This window comes from Ambystoma mexicanum, chromosome 10, assembly GCF_040938575.1.
Source record: "Ambystoma mexicanum isolate Mex_15411 chromosome 10, UKY_AmexF1_1, whole genome shotgun sequence".
In the NCBI taxonomy this organism is placed as follows: Eukaryota; Metazoa; Chordata; class Amphibia; order Caudata; family Ambystomatidae; genus Ambystoma; species Ambystoma mexicanum.
In genome coordinates this window covers 1,458,376,458-1,458,397,751 of record NC_090932.1, presented here as the reverse complement: position 1 = coordinate 1,458,397,751, position 21,294 = coordinate 1,458,376,458, and positions in this window count along the sequence as shown.

Sequence of the window (21,294 nt, the reverse complement as noted above, 5' to 3'; positions counted from 1 at the left end):
GACCTTTGCACCTGAAAAGAAGGAGATGAAGATATTAACGAATTCCCACCATAAACAGAACAAAGACTTACAATTAACAAACCTACCTGCCTACCAGCAGATTCGGGGTCACAGCAGGCTTGGGCCCAAGGAAGGCGTACTGCACCAGTGAAGCAACTCGGGCAGCTCGCCAACAAACATCAAGCGCCCCTGCACAAGAAACGCAGGACGGATAGATCACCCTACAAATAACTAAGATTAATTATTCAGCACTGGGCAACTACGCATCCAGGGTTCCAGATCTCAGAGCCTTCCATACGCCCCCGGGGATATCAGGTGAGCGTAACAGAGGGCCAGACATTAGAGTGTTTCCCTTTAGCTTTGGTTAGGCTGGGAAATCCTCAGTCGAGCAGGGAGAGTGAGACATTCTTCTTGATGTAGTCTTTAGAAAAATGGCCCATGTTGATCAATCATCAAACAGTTATTTGCCTCTCATTGGTGACCCCTCACATATGGTGTGAGTAGTTGGATCGGAATCAGCTGATACAAACTGGGGATTGTGAGGTTGGCATCGTGGAAGGAGACTCAGACAGCAGATTCAATGTAATGAAAATACCTTTATTAACTTCAATGTCAGGATGGTTTAAGGCCTAACTTGCCCTATGCTAAGGTGTGATTTTCCTACCTAACAAAACTAAGGATAGTCTGTGTCAGTAAGTTTAACTTAAAAGTCTGTCTGTGTCCAAAAACCTATGCTTGCCCTCACAGGGATCTAAGTTCTGAGCTATTTCCGGCTCAAGCTTATTCTTCAGCTTCTCCTACTTAAACATCGAATGTTCATCACAATACTCAAGTTACCTTCTCTTGGATTTAAGGTTATATAGTTCCACGCCTTTTCAAATGTCAGGATACCCTACCCCAAGTTCAATACAATTTCTTGGCAGCATGTCTCAGGGATCCCTTCCCCAAGTTCAATATCAAAAGATGTCAATAGTAGTTTTCCTCTTGACACAATAGTAGGTTTTCTTGTTAGCATAGAAGGGTCCTCTGGTCTTGGCACAGTTGTCAGACCACACAATCCACCCATTACAGGTGACGCAACCAGGAATCCTGAGTTCTCTTTGTGCAGCTCAGTATTCAACAAAGAAGTGGTTTCTCAAAGGCAGCTTCCAAAATCAAACAGTTTTTCAGACTTGACTTCAACTCTGCAGTCAGAGTCCTTCATTCAATTTGGTTTCCTATTTTCCTTCAGTATATGATTAGGCATTAGCAGGTTCACTATTTTCATTCAGTTTGTTATTTAAGACTAGCAGATTTACTGCTTTCATTTAGTACGGTATTCAATATTAGCAGTTTTGCTGTTACCATACAATTCGGTATTCAATATTAGCAGTTTTGCTGTTTTCACTCAATTCGGTATTCAATATTAGCAGTTTTGGGGGGGGTTTCATCCAATTCGGTATTCAATATTAGCATATTAGCAGTTTTGCTGTTTTCATTCAATCTGGTATTCAATATTAGCAGCTAATGGTTTTTTGTTCCACTTGCTTTTCGCTCCTTCATTTAACTTCACCATTCCACTTATAATATAAGTATTTAATCCCTCTGTGCTGTTTGTAATCTGTGTAGCCCGCCCAGAGCACTCTGGTCTCTGGCTAACTTCCCCAGAACTCACTGGTTGTAAGCGTCTTTCTCCAGCGGTCCGCTCTGGCTACTGTTTCAGCTTCTGCGAACCCTGCTCGAGTGGGGATAGGAGTTTGGTCGGCGTAAGTGACTTCAATGCCTCTGCGAGGCCCGGTACAGCGTTCTTGGTGTTTTTGCCTTGTCACAGCTTCTTTTGCTCCCACGTCCTACAGGAGGCTTGGTTTAGGGATGTTGGCCGGTGTTTCATCTCGCCCTCCGGTCCTACCATTGCTGCCTCTGGACTCCCTTGGTTTCACAACAATCTCCATCCAAGTTCCCCAGGTCTCTCTTTCTAACTCATTCATGGCTTTGCCTTTTATAGACATGTTGCCTTTTATACACATGTGGTCCTTCAATAGGCTGCTGATGTTTTCCATCATTCAATTCTGCCTGACTCTGATTAAGAGGCCATGCCTGGCCTTCATACCTTTCATGCATCTTCTTCGTCTCAGTACCTAAGTGGTGAAAGTGTGTGGTGTTCATTACTCTAAGCTGTCTCTTCCTTGTCTCAATACCAGAGTGGGGAGATGTCACTTTGTGGTTTTAAAAGATCACACACACAGTCAGTACGTAAAACATAACTTTAATAATTTTAACCAAGGATCTCAATGAACTTTTCCAAGTAAAAGGATACTAGTCGCTGTAGACTCTTTCCAGAAGAACACAGCCTTCTCCAGCTCTTTGATGTAGGGGTTCTTGTGATATTTCTCCTAACAGTTCAGTCTTTTCCAAAACCATATGAGGGCTTCCTTCTTAAACAACCAACAACTTGGCTCACTGAAATGAAGAAACAACATCACTCCTTGCACATTTCCGCTGGGTCAGAGAAATGCAGCAAATAGAATATATTGCTCCTACCAGTCCGATTTATTACTGTTCTTATTCATTTAGTTCATAAGTTCTTTATGTATTAATAGGACTCACTTCTGTTTTTGGCAACGTGAAAGCCTTGGCCATGGCAGTGCGTGAATACCCCAGTAAGGTATATTTAGGCTGGCAAGAACGTTCCTTCTTAAAGAGTTTTTCTCTCTCGTTTTCTCTTTTAAAAGGTTTCTCTTCACTCTTTCCTACCTCACACCAACATGTACATCTGGCAATCGGGATTTCTACCCGTTTACTTGGCAACTTAGTAGTACGGGAGCCCGTCACGCAGCTTCCTTGTATTATGGATATCTTTCCTCCTCCTCTGCGGTGGGCGTAGGTGACGATCAGCTGTTGGAGGCTCGTCCGCTTGCACTGCGGTCATACGCTGATCCTTCGCCCCTCCCTCAACTCTGACGAAACACTCCTCCTTCCTTCTTCTGTTTTGGAGGCAGAGACAGTTCCCCTCCTCGGCGAGTCTCCCAACTTCGGAGAATCGTCTTGCTGCCTGATTCCTCTTACGGTTCAGCTCCGACCTCCGCTCCTGCTCAGAAAACCAACTGCCTGATCCACACAGGAACGTCTCGTGCTGGATTTCAGCGCTCGTCCAGCAGCCTTCCCTCTTCAACGTATTTACGCAATTCTTCAGCTTTATCCAACGAAACACTCAACTAGCGCAACAGCGCTTTATAACAACAAAATTAATGTTTTTCCGGGCTTGTAAGCTTTAGTACGCCCATTCATAACGGGCATATTCGTCCTCCGTCAGCTGGGCAGTTCTCTGGCAATGAACATACAGACAGGAGAAAAGAAAAAAAAAACATTCCTCACTGCATTAGAAAACATCACCTCATTCCATGTGACATAACACAAGCAGCATTGTTTCCCTGGAAACGACCAGATCCTCCCTCCCTCTTTCATCAACCTTTCTTATTCCCAGCCTGCAAATCATCACAAGAGAGTGTGTGGTGTTCATTACTCCTAGCTGTCTCTTCCTCGTCTTAGTACCAGCGCGGGGAGAATGTGTGTGGTTCATTACTCTTAGCTGTCTCTTCCTTGTTTCAGTACCGTCCGGTGTACCAAGAGAGGAAAGAAGGGAAATTGATCTTCAATATCCCATGAAGGTCACGGGAGGGCTAGATTGGTTGACATTAGGATAAGAGGATACCATGTCTCACCTGAAGGCATCCCACTCTCAATCCCCAAGGACCATCCACCCAGGTGATCCTCCCTCTGTTGTCCACCCCCAGGGTTAGGATCCAAAAGCGATGACCTTTTCGTGACCACCTGCGTAGAGCATCCCAGGGGAGTGGGAGTGAGAATACCCTCAGGTTTCTCACAGGAACCATTATGTATATGGCAGATTCTGATCAAACTGAAGTTAAGTCAGAAAAGTTCAAAACATGGTTCTGATACTTCCATAGAGGGGAGGAAAGGTCATTTGATTTCAATCCATCAAAGGAACCAGTGGAACAAGAGAGGTCCCTTGTAACCAGTCGGCTCCTAAGATGAATATTGGCCTAAAAGTTTTCAAAGTTTCAGGCCAGGCCATTCTTCCCAAAAGACAATGGGCCTCATTACGAGTACGGCTGTAACCCACCGTTGCTACCGATGGATTTCTGCACTACCCGTAACACCAGGACCTTACATGTCCCGGCAGAGCGGGAAGTCAGGTAGGAGATTCCGTAAGTCCTGTGAGAAACCTGAAGATGTCTCCCTGACTAGTCCCCAGGGATCTGCCATCCTGGTGGCCAGGACACTGCCATCGCTATTGGATCCAATTCCTGGGGGTGGACCAGTGAGGGGGGAATCACCTGGATGGGGGTCCTCGGGGAATGGAAGTGGGGCACTAACAGGTGAGATGCGATGCCCTTCTTCCGACACCTTTTCCCCATCCTGCCACATAGGATACTCAGAAACTCGTCACCCTCCCACTTTTCTGACATGAACACTTTCGCAAAACTCAAAAGACAAAGGACTAACAGCAGAGCCGTTTACCTGACATGTCCCAACACAAGGGTCAGGCAAGGACAGGCAATTGACCAGAATCACACACACACCCTTCCCCACAGGGATAAAAGGTGGAGCATGAGAGCACACTACGAGCAAGGCAGACCGCACAACAAGACAGCTATCCAAGTACGACAGTTCAAGAGGAGGAGAAAAGCAGCGAGAACCGCAGGGGTGACAAGGAGGGAAGCGACCATGCCATTTCTAACCCAGTCCTGCGAAGCCTCTGCACAAGGAGTCGTAAGACCACGAACAATAGCCAGTGTCTGTTGCAGCAGATTTCAACGGTACACAGAGTTCTCCTACACTGATAATCAGGACAGGGAGAACCGCTTTTTGCCGTGGTACCGGCCTTGACTCCAGAAACCAGAAAAGCCAAGCGGTCCATCACAGCCAGTGAGTCAAGGGGAGAACCAATAACAAACTGAACTGTGTTGAACAAAAGTTGCCAATGAAAAATGGAGGGAAGCTCAAAGAACTGTTAATAAGTTAAGGGAAAACCAGCTGCAGAGGGGTCTAACACCATGTGGCTGATCATTAGAGGAGACTCCAGTTGATTCCCCGTTTGTTGAAACTACCGATACCAGAAGGCCTTAGGAGAGCCACAAGAAAAAGTCAAAGTGTCATACAGAGGTCTAGCAAAACTCCCTGTACAGTTGACAGTCTTTGACCAGCACGTAATTGGAAAACTAAGGGAGACTAATCCTCCATAGTAAGAAAGGAGAAGGAACTGTGTGGTTGGCAAGAGTGAACCCAATGGAGGGATGCCGACAAAAAGGGGCGAAGTATGATGCCCCAATGAACATTTGGCCACATTATAATTTTCCGGTCAAAATAGTTAATTACCGGTATGCCGGTGCTACCGTGTCCATGTAGCACTGCTGACGGAATCTACAGTAGATTTCGAGTAAGCGTGCATGCGCATTCCGTCATACCGGATACAGTAGCACTGGCATGCCGGTAACGGCTTCAAAACCTCAGATAGCGGCATAGTTGATGCTGCAGATATCAACACCAGCACTGACGATGCCGCAATCACCGGTGCCCGTATTACCGGCACCGGAAACAACATAATTGCGCCAGAATGGGAAATGCAACGGCGGCCATCTTTAAAATCACAATCCATTGCAATCCTCATGCTACAGGACTGCAACTGCTAAACCAAGTGCACACCGACACTGAGGAGAATGACATCTACACGATGCACCGTCCATCGCCACAAACCCCGCGGGCAGGAGCTGAATATGCTGGCTGAAACACTAGTGGAGCATGCCGATGTGGTGTTTCGAGCTAATCTGCGTCGCCCAGCACAATTAAGGAAAAAGGTGATATGGGAGGAAGTGGCGACCAAAGTGTTTGCGGTGGGAACAACACCCCGGACTGTCAGAGACTGTCGTAAGAGGTGGGACGACTTATGTCTCCGGGTCCGTAACCTCCTCGGAGCGCAGCAAGGGGCTGGCCACAGGACGTGGTGCGCCATCCCCCATAAAACTTCAGCCATGGGAGGAGACCTGCAGCACCGTACTCCACATGGAGAGCATCGAGCGAGTAGGAGATGCAGAGACGGGAGCAGTGTCATCCGATGATGCCGGTGAGTGCCCATAACTTAAATCCCAAAGTCACATCACACACATCGTATCCCCAAGCTAATGGTGAAGTCCAAATGACAAGTCAGTGGCACCAGATCCCTGCTGCCTTGCCACCCACCGACAGCCTCATTGCACGTAAGTATGTACCTGCCAGGAAGACAGGCAATAAACCCCAGTGGCACACCCCACAGGCCCCCTGTAATGCACACACAAGTACCATCTGCATGCACAGACACACATCACTGTCCAACAGCTGCCGTCGCCGCCGTGCAACCACATGGCCCAATCCACCTCATGGCAAGATGCACACATCAATGACACCAGTCGCACACCTGTCACTCCCACCATGTCCCTTCCCACAGACTCAACATCAATGCAGCAACGTCCACAAGTGGAACACATCCATATCACGATCAAATTGTACATGTCACAGAGCCCCTGTGGCATGGCCACAACACCCAGGCCACTCCACACCAGTACCCCAGCCAACAGACACTGCGCACTCCATTGCCACACTATAAATATGGCCCCACACTGCTTTCCCCACACAATCACGTGTGCACTATGCCATGGCCTACACCGTGAACATGACAATGCACATGGCTATGAATGTACTAGCATTGATGTATGTCAGATGGATTCACACACATTACTAATGCCCTTCCTCACTGTCCCCCACAGGCACATCATCTGACATTGAGGGTGAACTTGCCAACACACCTAAGTCCACTGTTGCATGTCGCCAGCACACAAAATCAACCCCCACTAGCCATGAGCGAAGCACCACCACAGCAAGACCCGAGTGTGCCACTACATCTACCGTTCATCCCCCCCGCCACCAGGAAACACCTGCTACCCAGCAGAACCACAAGTCCACAACATTCGCTGGCAAACATCCCCGCAAGTCTACAGCACCTGCGCCCAAGCCGGCTGAGCAGCCAAAAACACCTGTGGCCAAGCCGGCACATCAGCCGAAAACATCTGCGGCAAAGGCGGCACATCATCAGTACGGAGCCTGCCTGAAGATCCGGAATCCCCAGTCCTGAGCCTGTCGGAAGATCTGGAATCCCCCCCACACAGCCAGGCGCCCCACTCTGCAAGTTGAGGCCACTGGGCCCGACACACAGAGCGATGTAGCACATGATGAAGAAGCTGTGTTCACTCCCCCAGGCCCTCAGAGCCCACCTCCCTTGCCACTATCAGGACTGCGCCACATTAGAGACATTGAGGGCCGCCTTAGTAGAACAGAGGAGTGTCAACAGGCTATGCATGCCTTGGTCAGCCAATACCTCACAAAGGCACAGCTGACACGCCAGACAATGCAGGACACCTCCCGCAACACTGCACGTATGCTCGGCAGGGCAACAGAGGGTGGGTACCAACTGGCAAGGCATGTGTGTGAGGGGAATTAAGTCATGTCATCTATGGCAGAGTCCATAAACATGCTGGTGACTGCAATAGCCGAACAACGGCACATCACCACCCCACTTGGCCCATCCAGTAGCGCTACACTGAGCAGCTCCACCCAAAGTAGTCCTGTGCGTCGGTCGCAGCGTCTGAATCGCCCACAGGGGGCTCACCCCATCCTCAAAAAAGGGGTCACAAATAGGCCATGTAACCAGTGCATGTGTGGAGGGAGTAGTTGGGAAGGGGACATGGGGGTTATGGGGGGAGCAGCGGGCATGGGGTGGTGGTTGTGGGGGTGTTGGGTGTGGGGGGAGCAAGGAGGGGGTAGTGGGGGAGGGGGTGTTGGAGAATTGGGTGTGGGAGTAGTGGGGGAGGAGGTAGTGGGGGAGGGGGTGTTGGGGCATTGGGTGTGGGGGTAGTGGCGGTGGGGGTGTGGGATAAATTTAGGGGGATAGAAGTCTTAAGTTTTAAAAACGATAATCTGTACATAGTTCTTCATCATTCAATACACCTGGTGTAGCACAAAATACATGGCTGGACATTGCTCCTTGAGTGTGTGTCAATTTAATCATGTATAGTGTCCAGCACCCAGTGTGACCCATGCCCAGTGCCATGTCTTTAACATTCCATCAGAAGTAATTGTCAATTAATGCTTGCTGTGTGGCATGTCTATCATGGTCATGGTGGTGCTGAGGAATCCCAGCATCTTCTTCATCCTCATCCTCATCCTCAGGTGGCATCATGTCCATGTCAGGGTGCAGGGGGACGCTGCGCCGGATGCACATGTTGTGCAGCATCGCACATACTAGCACCATTTTGCCCACCTTCTCTGGACCGTAGATGAGGGCTCCCCCGACCTGCTGAGGCAGCGGAACCGGGCCTTCAACGGCCAAATACCCGTTGGATGGTTACGCGAGTGTGTACATGTGCACAGTTGTAGGCCTCTTCGTGTCTGTTGCGTGGTTGCCTGATCGGGGTCAAGAGCCAGCACATCAGGGGATACCCGGCATCACCTGCATAGGAGCAAGGGAAAGGGTACTTGTGACTAATTTGGTCATTCCATGTGAACACTGGCTGTACAGTGTTGTTAACAAAATGCACCGAAACTGAGGATGACATGACAGTACATGACAATTGTCATTCTCTGTTGCCCAGGAAGTGAACAATGGGCTGATCCTTGTGGGGGGTGGGGTAGGTGCAGTTGCTGCCACATGGCCCATTAAATGAGAACCTGCACATGCACAATTCATGTCCTACAGACCACTACAGTCTCAGTTTTCATGATTGTGTTACCAATGGAAAGGAGTGTGGACATACAGTGGCAAGTCACACATTTGCCTGCTCTCATCAATGTGATACAGGGCTTTCCCTACATACACTGGTCTCCATGTACAGATGCATCGACACATACCCCCATATGACTATGTCAGATGTCCATAGGTAATATGTGGCATGGGTGATGGGTGACGGTTCTGTAAAACATCTGGGTGGGTGCTAGCATGGTGGAATGGTACTATATTGGATGTGTCCCGCACCTCAGTGCCATGTCTTGGGTGTAGTGAATAATTGTGCATTTCTCTGTTTTCATATTCAAACAATTGTACTTGTAGGTGTCCTTTAAGGTGACAGGACAGGCGTACTGATCTGCAGTATACCAGTGGACTGAGTGCAGCGACTGATTTTGTAGGTGGGACTGATGGTTTTCTCTCTGGCGGAGCATCCTGACTCGTGATTTGCTTTGCATAGATCAGATTTCATGCATTGTCACTACAGGGTGGTGCATTGTGGTACATGTGGTTTAGGTTTTCAGATGTACCTAATACATGTGCTGGTGTGAGCTCTGCATCTGTTGTTTGCATGTAGACACTGCTGTGAAGGCCTTGAATATCTGCATGCATTAGCTGTGCTGCACATTCTGGTACATTTACACAATTCATACTTCAGGGAACCCAGTACAGTGTGTGTGGTCTTTTTCTAATCAATGTGTGAGGCTGCATGGTGTGTATGTTGGTAATGCTAAGGTTGCTTGGTCTATTTCCACATCTGACTGAGCATTTTATTGGCCTACCCACTCTCTCTGCACTTCATTGCATACCTGGTTATATTTATGGGTTTTGGCAGGAGTGGTGATGCATTCATGCATGCAGTGTGCCTTTGTGCTCCTCAGTAATGCAATCCTATGCTATGTTACCATGCCCCTTGTGGCCCACCCAGCAGACGGTTTCCTATGCTGTTAACTGCCACCCTACCCATTCAACACCCCTCATGGCCCACCCAGCAGACAGGTAGCCTATGCTGTTAACTGCCCGCCCCCCATTCAACACCCATCATGCCCCTGTGTTTACACTCACCCAGCAGCCATGTACGAAGTCCAGCATTTCGTGCCATGTAGCGGGGCAGCGTGGAGTTCTGCAGCACCATGGAGTCATGTGTGAAGCCAATGATTCTTGCACAGCAATGCTTGATTATTTTGTGTGCATGGCACACCATCTGTATATTCAGGGAATGGTACAGCTTCCTGTTGCGGTACACTACCTAAACAGCATGCTGGACAACCAGCTTAACATGTGTACAGTCGAGCGCACCTATGACGTTGGGAATGCCTGCAAGTGCATGGAATGCTACTTTGGCGGCATTCACCGCCTCTGCAGTCGGTGGCATACTTATGTAGTCGTGTACATGGGGCAGGAGTGCACCTCGCACCTGGGTGAGCACACAGGAGAAGCAGGGTTGGGAAATTCCATGCAGTTGCCGCACTGTGTTCTGATAAGTGCCTGTGGCCAGGAAGTGTAGCGCACACACACTACCTTCAGCAGGGGGGGGGTGGCTGTCCAGATATTGATTACGCTCACCAGGTCATCATGTATGAGGTCCACTACTGTGGTGATGGTGTCCCTGTCCAGCCGGTACAGGGTGTGGATCTGCCTCATAAAAAAAGATATATCGAGGTCGTCCCTTAAAGCAGAAAGTGGATTGGGACTAATGTGAGAAATATCTATATACCAAAAAGTATCCACTCTGCTAGAATGAAACAAAGTTATTTTACAAATGTTTATTTAACCAACGTTAATAGTGTGACCTAAAGCAAGGAAATCACAAATATTATTTAGCCACAGTATTTATACTTAGAAAACATTCCTTATTTTCACAAAGTAATTTATTATTGTGTTCTCAAATGAATAAGGTTAAGGAATACAAAGAATAGGAAATGCAGTTTGGAATGAAAGTAAAACAATAAAAAATAGAACTGCAAATTCAAAGAAGATCTAACAGAGAGACAAATCAGTGCACTTTTTTGACAAGTAAATAAATGCAAACAATAATTAAACCATCGCTTGTGGAAAATACAAAAACATTTATAATACCTAAGAAAACAAGTCAGCAGCCCAAATTTCAATATACAGGTGCTATTGCTTTGCTGAATGAGTGGATGCAGGTCTGCCTTGGAAAGACAGAGCAAACACACAGAGGCCAAAATCACCTCAGGCCAAATACCCTCAGTTGGAGGGAAACTCTAAGCGGCCCACATTTCAATATACAGGTGCCACTATTTTAGTAAATAAAAGAATGCAGGTCTGCCTTTTTTGTACAGTTGTAGTAGTGCCTTCCTCAGGGCGGAGAAATGAAGAGAAGAGGGGAAATACAAACTTGACCCTGTATGAAGGCAGACAAAGAGAGGAGGGGTATCACAAAACAGGTTTGAATTTAAGGAATGTTTTCATCTTTTGTGGCATAAGTCTAAGTCCAAAGAAAATTATTTGCTTGAAGATTTTTTGCAACAATAATTTGAAAGCCCCTACTAGAAGCATATAACTTACCCTGATTCTGGGCTTGGACTAGATCAAGAAAAAACCACTTGGGTTGGGATTGTGGTCTTGCACAAACAGCGGGGACACAGCTCGGAGCACGAGGAACCCCAGGGTGCAGCCACCCGTAGTCATATTGGCAATTGTTCTATAGCGGGGAAAGAACAGAACAAAAACCAATTGGTCTGTCTTTCTGGCAACTCATAATTGCTATAGTTCATATGCTAAGAAGAGAAAAAATAAATAAATAAATAAATAAATAAATGAAAATGATATTAACATACCACTTGTGGATAAAATTCATGTCTGAATTACTATTGCTCCCGTTCAGTGCGTAAGGTTCAGTGGTTGTTGTGAAAATGCACAGCCTAAAGTAGCCCAAAACAAAATGGGAGAAGAGAAACAGAATCAGTGATGTTTGCTTTGTGGTTAAAAAATGGCGTTTTTTTCTTGTATGTAGAAAAGCCTCACAGACGGGGGCTTAATTCAGATTTCTGGCAGAGAAAAGGTTACCAGAATGCAGGACACAGCGGTCCATTTAATACCTTGGTGAGAGTTCCTTTTTTACGTGGAGCTGCCTTTGCTGTGGCCGTGAGTGCACGCTGTGCAGGCTGTCTCAACTGGCTTGGTGCTGAGTCATAGCTGACGAGCAGACAGCACTGCCGTGACTGTAGCAGGTGTGGCTCGTAACGCAGTGGCTTGATTGGCCAGATCTTAGGGCGTAATGTGATAGGCGCGCTAAGGCTGTCTATCAGACAGTGCTATGGGGGTGTGTTCCTCCAGCACTGAAACGTGGGAAGAGGCGCAGTGTAATAGGCGCGCTAGGGTTGGCTATCACACAATGCTATGGGGGTGTGTTCCTCCAGCATTGAAGCGTGAAATGCAGCAAAGAAGGAGAGCGTGATCAGCTGCCACCCTTCCTACTGGGTTGAGTGGAGGCGCCCTGTAGTAGGTGCGGTGAGACTTTCAATCTTTTGATGCTGTGGCATTGAAACTTAAACCACAGCAAAGAAAGAGAACGCGATCAGCTGCCACCCTTCCTAATAGGTGGAGTGAAAGTACCCTGTAATTGGTCCGTTTGGGCTGTCAGTCGTTCACTGCTGTGGGTGTGTGTATCCCTCCAGCATTCAAACTCGAACAATATATGCATTGAAGCCATGATGAATCTTCAGCGCGGGTGCAGATTTCAATGGGGCTGCTCAGGGGGGCATGATCTGCGGCCGCATGATTGTGAATCATAGAATATCACTTGAGAGATACTCGATGGACCTGGCATTCATTCATGATGCAGGGAGACATATGTTAAGAGATTTTTGGTCAGCCGGTAACATGAAAAGTTTAGCCGGACAAAATGAAGTTGAGTAAAACTGGGAACTAATACCTCCCCTACCTGTCAAAGATAGGTGGGTCCAGATATTTTAAATGGTCCAAGGCGTGCTTGCGGTGGCCAGTCAGAAGGACATAAGAGGCCACTCAAGACATGCTTCTGTCCTTGCTTGTGAGTTTAAAGTAGATATGCTCATGCGTAGAGCTTCAAGTTGAATTAAATTAAGGGGACATATTCTTCATTGAGGCCATTCTCGTGGCTAGAGAGTCTGTGGATCCACCTTGCTTTTTTTGCTGCAGACTGCGTGATATATTGGCAGAGCCCTTGACTACATCTAAGATCCACCACTTGATGTCATTCGGGGTATGGTGTTTTTCTAGAAAGTGGTTCACGAGGGGAGCAGATGTGTTTTTACATCTGATGCGTGAACAGTGCTCAAAGATTCTGGTGTTCACTGATCTGCTTGTCTGGCCTACATACCTTAGGCCGCAAGGGCATTCGATGCAATAGACAACTTGTTTTGTCTTGCAGTTTGTCATGAAATTAAGATGCCAGGTCTTAGTTCCAATGTTGAAGTTTTTGATTTTGGAAGTGAGTTGGCACACTGAGCAGGAGCCACACAGAAAATGTCAAGTGGTCGTTCTAAGATCCCAGAGTCCTGTTCTGGGTGCTGGTTTTTTAAGTTTTGAGTGCACCAGGGAATCACGTATGTTTTTAGCCCTTTTGAAAGCAAACCGTGGCATAGGGAGGTCTGGCAGATTTAGTCTAACAGTGGGCCAATATTTGTGTATTGCTTTCTTAATCCGAAAGGTGTGGAGACCATGTGTGATCACGCAGGTTATTTTGTCAGAGTCGGGGTGTTCCCGGGTGGTATTATTGGATAGAAGGATGTCCCTATCTGTAAATCTAGCTTGTTTCTTTGAGTTTGAAATACATTTTTTGGGGTAGCCTCTGTCAAGCAGCCGGTTTGTGAGATCCTCAGATTGTTGGTAAAAGTCTGCTAAGTTGGTACAATTCCTCCTTATTCTGAGGAATTGGCCGTATGGTAAATTTTCACGTAGGTGGCGTGGGTGATTGCTTGAGAAGTGCAGGAGGGTGTTCCGTGCAGTAGTCTTCCGGTATACACTGCATTTTAAGATGCCATCTTCATGCCTAATTTTAAGATCAAGGAAGCAGATTTCTTGGTTGCTATTTTCCATAGTAAACTGGATGTTGTTGTCAACATTGTTGAGCCAGTTTAAAAAAAGATGAAGTTCGGGTTCAGGGCCGTTCCAAATGAAAACGATATCATCAATATATCGTTTCCAATGTGAAATAGCAGGATTGGTAGGGGTTCTTGTCACATAAAATATGGTTAGACTCGAAGTTGGACATGAACAATATTGCAAGACTGGGGGGCAAACATAGCACCCATAGCTGTCCCTTTCGTCTGCATATAGAATTGCCCGTCAAATTCAAAGAAGTTTTTACATAAGGCTAAAGTTATCAGTTCCAGAATAAAATTGTGTGGTACTCTCTGTTGTTGATCATGATGAGTGAGTGTTTGGTGTATACATTCAATAGCCTGATCTTGGGGGATACTTATATACAGAGATTTGATATCCATTGTTACAAGTCTTTGTTTCTGAGGGTCAAACGAGAGTTTCTCGAAAACTTGAATCGTGTGTATGGTGTCACGTAGGTAAGTACCTATTTCAATGCTTAAGGGTTTTAAGAAAACATCAATAAATTTACAAACTGGTTCCAAAACTGACCCACATCCAGGGTGTGGATATGGGCAGGGGTTAGATTGAATGGCCTGGCACTTAGGCGAGGGATTGGTGATAGCCTGCAGGGGTACAACTGCCTGCATATTGGGTATGTGCTGGCCCATTCTCCCCCTCTTTCTCCTCCTGCGCATACGCTGCATGCTCTGGCTCACTGCCTCCTCAAAGAGTAGCTGTGCAGGCATGTCCTCCAGCTCCAGTACTGCTAGTGCTAATGGTAGCATTGTGGCTTTGGGAGGGGAGTGGTGTGTGGGAGTGCTACTTTTGTGCTGTGCCAGACTCCATTGCCTCCACCTGTGCTGATTGTGGGTACCAGTGGCAGGTTTCTGCACACCAGATTCCTATTAACGCCTGCACAGTGATGCCGGTGTTAACTGCATCCTTGTATCCATTATTACCGGCATGTCCATGCCGGTAATTGCATGTCTGTGCACCTCTTAATGTGCACTTAATTGTGGCATGCCGGTGTCACTGGCACTGCTGCCACGTATTAACGCTGATACCGGCAAGGGTGAGGCCCATCATGGCGGGTCCTTGCCAATGCCGGTGACACCGGCATCGCAGCTCGTAATACTCTGGTCTGGTAAACAATGCCGGAACGGTAATACCGGCATCGATTTTACTGGACCAGCAACCTTGTAATGAGGCCCATTGTGTTGACAAAAGTGAGCCCGATGGAGGGATGTCCACAGTGGATTGTTTAAAAAGACATTAAGACTTGTGAATGTGAAAGGTGAAATATTCTGGAATAAAAGCTGTAGTGAAGCCGATGGAGGGAGGTTAACATTCAAGAAGGGTCTGAGCCCGGAAGAGGAGGGTCCAAGGGTGAAATGTCATCACCCAACGTACATACAGAAAATAACTTTTTATTTGTTATTTTGAATACATCAGGTCCTCGAAGGCAAGAGATTTTTTGTAGAAAAGAGATTTAACCACCAAGAGTCCTAATAGCTGAGAACGGAACTGTCGTCTCGTGCTGGGAAAGCTTTAGCATGTGCTGTGTTCCAGAGTCCCGCCTTGTCCAGTGCTCAAAACATGGGGAAGTGAGACCCCTGGCTACCACATCCTGGCTTATCATTTGTGAACACTTCTTTCTTTCTTGTGAACTCTATCCCACACTGTTTTGCATTTAGTTGTAAGGATTGGCAATTGTTTTTGTTTAGTATAGGTCCTTTTTATTTGACAAGACACCACTAGGACTGCCTTATTATTATTTGATGGTTGTAGCTTGCTCCCATCTTAGGTTTAGGTTTATATTAGGTGTTTTTCCAACCTACCTATACAGTTAAATAAACACCCTTGAACTGTAATCACTTGTGTCTGTATTTACTGTTGCACCATGAGTTCCTTACAGTCCCCATACTCGTGGATTCCCCTAAGACTCCATGGAAAAGGGGACTCAGAAGCACTGGCACCGTTGCTAACGGTGGCAGTGCTTCCATAACAACTCTGCCTACAGGGGCCGCTGCGCCTGGCAGCGTCAGACCTGCTTGGTGGAGCGGTCCAGGCAGGCAGACTTGTAGTGTGGTGGTCCGGAAACAAGGGTGCCGGTACGCTTACCGGCACCCTTGTTTCCGGACCGCTATACTTGGAATGAGGCCCAATATGTTGAAGGGAATGTGTGCCATCTATATTTCCCCAGAATCATATGATACCAGGAAAGGATAAATTGATAGTGTCTTTGCTTTTGGAGGTGGAATTTCCCATGTATATATCCACCTATGTTATACCTGACCAAGGACCCAGATTTAAGATTTATCCTATTATCCCTAGGGGGAAAGAATTGAGGTTCAATATCCTCCATTTTTCAACCACTACCTGTGAAATACATCGAGGGATAGAGTGGACAGGTTGATGTATGATGTAACTTGGGAGTCATGGAATCTGGAGAAGGTTATACCAACAAATACTTTGACTAAACCTAAAAACATAATTCCACCTATGAACTAAATGACACCTTCTCTGACAAGGAAAAGAGAGAGGTTTATAAGAATACCATGTTATATTGTATTGAGAAGGATGTTACTTGCCCTAACCTTGAACGTCTTTATAAAGATCAGTCAAAGGAGACTTGGAGTTTAGAGGAAGAACAAAACCCCGATCCAGGAGCATTGGCAGGTCTAGTAATAGGATATCAGATACTTGTATATTTTCCTCTTTCAATAACAAAATGTAATCTCCAGGTTTTAATCCTTCCCAAAAATCTATTTCTGGAATTTCAGAGAAAAACACCTTACCATTTAAGGATTTAGGCTTTTCAGAGAAAGATATATCTCCTGAGTCCAGGTGTTTAAGATGTGAAAGTTTTTAACAAAATGAGTATGGATGCCGGTCACCATATCCATTTAATAAACTAGCAGATGAGTGGGAAGAAGAAAAACAAGAAATATCTGAGAAAAGTATAGCATCTGTAAACTTTTCTAATTCCAGGGGAAAAGAACAACCAGATGACATGTTGTGTACTGGAGAGAAAACCAGTTATCGAATCCCTGTATTACTACAGGGAAAAACAATTTGGGCCCAGATAGACGCTGGAAGTAAAAACCGTGTCGTACAGGCTAGCCTTCTTCCTTCTACTTGGAAACTTATGGGATATACCTGATCTTCCTACATCTTTGGTTTTGGGTAGTGAAGTTCCCTGGTTTGATGAATGGATTTTCCTTGTGTCAAAAATGAAAATAAGAACTAAGCAAAATCAAGTAAGGGGAATAGAAATTTCATATTCTCCTCAAGATTCATTTTTTGTTGGTTCTGCTGCCCGCGTTTCTTGGAGGTGCGGGTCTCGTGGAGGTAAGCACAGGCTTCTTCTGATGCCACTCTGTCGATAGTTGATGGCCTAGAGTTCAGTATTCAAGAAGTAGATAGATGCACTGGAGGAGACTGAGTGATCCTAAGGCGACCGCGAGGTGAGTTGTCCTGGACGAGTACGACACAGTTGCGGTCAAGCAATTCGGAAGGCTCCAGATGTCCTGGGTGAAGAGGTAAGGCGGTCCGAGGCAACCACGGAAGATCTGTCCTGGAAGGAGGACCGTGGAAGGCTGTGAGGCACAGACACGGTCAAGGGTCCGGAAGGCTCCGGAAATCCTGGGTGAAGAGGTAAGCGGTCCAAGGGCAACCGTGGAAGAGCAGTCCTGGAAGGAGTACCGCGGAAGGCGGCGAGGCACGTCCGCGGTCGGGAATTCCAGGAAGGCACAATGGAAACAAGGAAAATTCCTAGAAGCGAACGCTAGGAACAACAGTCGGACTAGGAACTGTTAGCGGATTGACACGCGCCGAACGCAGGGGCGGGGCGCTTATCTAGCCGAGCTAGAAACTATACCGCTGATCAGAGAGTGGCGTCCGCCATGTTGGGAGGGTGTGGGAAGCATTCTGGCACATTGTTGTATGGACCAGGGCATCCAAAGGGGGCGGTAGCGTGGTTTCATGACACTAACACTAGCAAATCATTTCTTCTTGGTGAAATATGGACTTTCCACTTCTTCAGAACAGCATCAATGGTGTTCCCAGCCACAATGCTTTTCAATACTTTCAGTAATCCAAGAAGACATGACACAGTTAAAAAAAATGCAACTTCTACAACTGTCAGTGAAACACAGTTCTTGTATAACAATTAGTATGTTATTAGTTACAAGAGTGGGATTCACAGTAGGTATATTCATCAGGATGTCATCACAGTGCTGCTGCTTCTACTTCAACAACTTCACTTCTACTCAAATTTACCATGAGAACAGTGTCCTTTGCCTCATAGTACTCCACTTCGTTGAGGCTACTGAAATGTTGCATCTACTGACAACCAGATATACCACCACAGCTTCAGTATTCTGGACTACTACCACAGATTCAGTAATTTGTGATTCAAGACAGGTTTTGACAAGAGGCACTTCAAAGTACTTCAACACCTTGAAGCAGGCAAGGCACCCTTCCCCTAAATATCTCTCTTCAAAAGGGGCAGCCTCTTTCCCTCTCTTGTCTGTCTGCCACAACAACAACTTCAAATAATGTTCATCAACAGCAAGTTCCTCTTCCCCAACTTTGCTTTCACCTCTCTGCCAACTGTTGGCCCAAGTAATTAACCAGATCTTTGGTGCCACTCTCTTGGCTCCAGATAATGCTTTTACACTTGTATGTTAGGCAAAGTTGAACTGCTATTGGGTTCACAGTTATAGTTAGATTGCTTTTTTCTCTCTGGTAAAGGCTACTTCCAATATCGGCATGGGAAGACTCTTGGCTTGGTCAATGCTTGCCCTTCTCTTCAGTTGTAAATACAATTGTATTCATTGTATCGATACCTGAAGTACAAAAAACCATTGCCTCTCTGAAACCATCTAATTGCCAGGGTGATAGTTGCCCAGCAAAGGTTATTAAAGATGCGGCCAGAGTTCTAGCCCCTTTCATAACAAAACTAATCAACACATCATTCTCAAGTGGCATAGTACCCAGTAACCTTAAGGAATCTTGGGTACTTCCACTTCTTAAAAAACAAACCCTAGACCCTACCATACCCACGAACTATAGACCTATCACTAAAGTCCCTTTCTTGCTAAAAATCTTGGATAGAGTTGCATACCTACAAATCCAAGACTACTTGGAGACCAACAAACTTCTGGGAACCAGGCAATCTGGCTTTAGACACAACATGGGACAGAAACCACCCTCATTGACCTAAAAAGCCAGATTGACGATCTTAAAGACAAAGGTAAACTTGCTATCCTGCTGCTCTTGGACTTGTCGGCTGCTTTCAACTTGGTCGATCACAAGATACTATGTGATCACCTTGCCTCAGCTGCCCACTTCTCCAAGTCAGCCATCACTTGGATACAATCCTTCCTAAATAGCAGGACCATGCAAGTCTTCTCGCCATCTGCAGCAGCTGATCCCATACCAATCACCTGCCGTGTGCCCCAAGGCTCATGCGTCTCACCAACTTTCTATAACATCTTTACAAAGCCCTTGTTTGACGAACTGGACCATCGGGGTGTCACCTACACCAATTATGCAGATGACACCCAGATACTCCTACCCCTTACAGGCGTGTACGACACAGATGTACGTCGTGTGAATGAGATCAACACCATCATTCAGGCATGGATAGCTGTCCATGGCCTGTGCCTGAATGATGACAAAACAGAACTACTCCTTGTAGGCTCACCAACAAATTTAAACAAACTAAGTCACAATTACAACTCACTCAACATAGATGAGAACAACATCCCTGCTGCCAAAGTAGTCAAGACACTTGGCTTCTACCTCAATTCTACCTCCAACCTTAGTAAACAAGTGAGTATGACCGCTTCAGCCACTGCCTACATGGGCAAGCTGTTTAGAACCTGCAGACACTTACTATCTGCAGAAAGTTGTCTCGTATTAGCCAGAGCTCTCACAATGTCCAAGCTGTACTACTGCAATGGCCTCTACTTAGGCGCTAACAAGACTGTAATTAACAAACTCCAGATAGTGCAGAATAATGCTCTTAGAGCGGCACTCAACATACTAAGAAATGAGCATATCTCTGCAATTAGAATAGCAAATGGCTCTCCATAAAAGAAAAGATTGAACTGATAACTCTTTGTCTTTCATTCAAAGTATTGAATCAAACAGCCACTCCATGTCTCACAGAAAAATTCACCTTGAGAATATCTACACTCATTACCAGATCATCAGACACTTCATGCATAGTGGTCCTAAGACACAACCTAAAAAGATCCGGAGGGTCTGGTTTCCCAGTTCTGGCCTCACAACTATGGAACTCCCTCCCTTCAGACATCGAATCCATCCAAATATTCTCCAATTGCAGGAAAAACGTAATTTCCTGGTTAACCAGCAAGAATTGTTAAAACCACCTGCCCACACCATACCAACTCAGCACTTGATGATTCTTACTCCCAGTAACATAGACAACTACTGTCTTGCTCCACATGTCTTGCCCTCTCGTCTTGCCATGTATAAATGCCCCTCACTTACTTAGGTAACATCATTTTACTCTTTGTAGTTATCTGTTATGCCATGTACCATGACTGTATATTTGACTGTATATTTGTACCTATCTGCTATGTTCCTACAACTTTTTATGTATGCATCATCTCCATCCTAACGGCATCTCCTTTGTATGTAACAATATTCTAAAAGCCCCCAGATACCCCTTGGTCAGGTTGCGCTATATAAATAAAATAAACAAACAAACAATGTTTAATGGCTTAACTTCTTTTACAAGAGATGAATGTCCAGGGGAAATAAAGGATACTATTCAGGCTTCTTTTGGAAAGCACAATTAGGCACACACGAAAACTTCTTCATGTAGTTTTTAAAAGTAAAATGTTCAGCAATGACCTTCGCTACATTGACTCTTCATAATGAGCAGCACGCGACCACTTCGTCATAAGGGTTATAGTCTTCTAAGGGTTTAACAATGGCTTCTCGCAGCGTTTGCTCTTCACTCGAACAAATGGGAATTACTCGATGTACACGAGTGCTACATTTCCATTGTTCCTTTATTACAGCTTCAACAAACAACTTCAGTTCACTTCTGACTATACGTGAGTGAATAGGAAACTGGATACTGTTGCCGACATGTGCTTGTGCAAGGAATCAGAATGTCAGGTTTCACTCACCGACTTCTGTGAACTTTGCTCTGCGGGTTCCACAACTTCCACAACTTCTACTGCTTCTGGCTTCACAGGGATGGCCCGGCCACCCTTTTAAGGAGCCCCTCTCGCTTCCGAGACCCACAGTTTGGCTTCAGCTCCACGCCTCGGTCTCCGACACGTTCTCTGCACGGCAACCACGGCAATCAGCTCACATGGAGAAAGACAGTGTTCCTGAACGTCTTCCGCTGCGCACCTTCTGCACTTCAGAGTTTTGGGGAACAG